Raw genomic sequence first — 2,104 nt, 5'->3', positions numbered from 1 at the left:
ATTAATGACATGAAGAAAATATTATTTAAAATAAGGAAGTTGAAAAGAAGAGGGAAAGAAAAGTATTGGCTCACCAAAGTGGACTTAGGAAACTGAGGGTATTCACAAAACAGAACATTCATATTATATAAATCCCAGAATATGAAGAAAGGGATAGAAGGCTTATTTGGTCAAATTGGAGCTGAAAATATTCTGAGTCTGGGGAAGGCAACAAACATCAAAATCCAAGAGGTAAAGATAAGGAAGTAATCCTGAAATTAGTAAGTGAAAAAAACAAACAAACACACAAAAACTATACAAGTAAAGTCAAACCAGGTCCACAGCAAAGATGTCCACAGAAATATAGTAGGCTGGAGGAGTCAAGATGGTGGAGAAGTAGGAGGAGGTGCTGTTTCAACCTATATCCTAAAGTGAGCTGATTACCTACCAAAGAAATCCGATCACCCATGAAATAAGCCTGAGATCAAAATTATACATGTCTGGATCTCTACAGGAGCAGAAGACACCAGTGGGCAGGTAAAGTGGAGTGGGAACATCAGACTGATATAGGAAGATAAGCAAAAAGGGGAGGGAGCCACCAGAGGCGACCAATTGGAAAGTAATACCCCAATAAGAGAGACCCTGCATCTGGGGACCAGCATTAACTTGGAGTCTGGTTGAAAGCACTCAAAAAAAAAAAAAAAAAAAAAGCAAAGGATCGCGGGGGGAAATAGTGGGAATCAGTGCAGTTAGGGACAGGGGCTTAAGTCCTGAACCCAGGACAGCCTCCCCTGGCGCAGAGATAGAGTGCAGCTCGGAAACCAGGTCTTAGTCCCTGAGTCTCCAGCAAGCCTGAGCAGCCACCATGCCCAAAACGCATGGGGTCTGGCTCCCGTGAGGGGATGGGAGCCTCGCCAGACATAGTTCCTGAGACACGCGCGCCCCACACCCTCCCATGGGAGAGGTGCTCACAGGCACTAGCCGGGCGCTTTCAGACCCAGAAAAACCAGGCACTCCCAGCCCAGGCCAGTGGGAAAATCTCAGTGTGAAATCGCTGCTTGGAGCCTCTCTGGTGGTCTGGAGCTGTCCAGACAGCCACCACTGCCACGGTTTTGGGTACAAGTAGGAGATCCTGCATCCCCAGGGACAATGACTCAGAACCCACTCTGCCAGCAGCTCTGCAAAGCATTCTGAGACTTCTCTCTGAGAGGGAGGTCGGGGTACAGTTTGCTGTCCTCTAAATATCCAAAAACCATCAAAAGCTGTCAAGGCAAGAGAAAACAGATGAACAAACATAAAAACCTCCAGAGAACAAAAAACTGGAATAAAAGGATTTCCTCAGAGCTGACCCCCATGAGGGGGGTGGGAGGACCTAACTCAGGGAACAACATTGACTGAAAATCCACATGGCAGGACCCTCCCCCAGAAAACCAACCAGGAAAGGAAAAAAAAAAAAAAAAAGACAACAAGAGAACAACCACCACTACTTCATAAATACAACACATTTTTAACTCAATACCACTATTCTGGTTCATTTTTTTAATACATACAGATTTTTTTTAACCTATTTACTATAACAGTGAGATGTCCAGTACATCAAATTATTAAGTGACCTTCTAACCTGAACTTTTTGAGACATACACCCGTGTTTTTCTTTTGCTTATCTATTTTTTAATTTTTTTTAAATTTTAGTTTAGTTTAGACTACTTTATTCTTTTTAAATTTTTGTTTTCTAATATACATATAGAGTTAAACTTCAAAGTAATCCCCTTTCCCCAATCAATGATACCCCTATAGATAAACCAATTTTTAATCCCCCTTTATCTTAGGAAAGTTGAGTCCTTTAACAAAGACATCAAGATACACCCAGGAAGAATCAAAATACTTCCATGCCAACCCTGAGAATTTATATCTACGCTCCCAACTTTTTCTTCCACAGTGTTTCCGTGTATTTGTGTTTTACCTGATAGTATATAAATCATATACTTGGGGTTCTTTTTGACGAGGCTCTTCCTTTTTTTGCCTATATATATGTGTGTGTATATATATATATATATATATATATATATATATATATATATATATTACCAGTCTTTTTGTTTGTCTGTTTTTGTTTGTATACTCC

Source organism: Meles meles, unplaced genomic scaffold (assembly GCF_922984935.1).
Source record: "Meles meles unplaced genomic scaffold, mMelMel3.1 paternal haplotype, whole genome shotgun sequence".
Classification (NCBI taxonomy): domain Eukaryota; kingdom Metazoa; phylum Chordata; class Mammalia; order Carnivora; family Mustelidae; genus Meles; species Meles meles.
The sequence above is the reverse complement of the archived record's forward strand: the minus strand, read 5'-3'. Positions refer to the sequence as shown.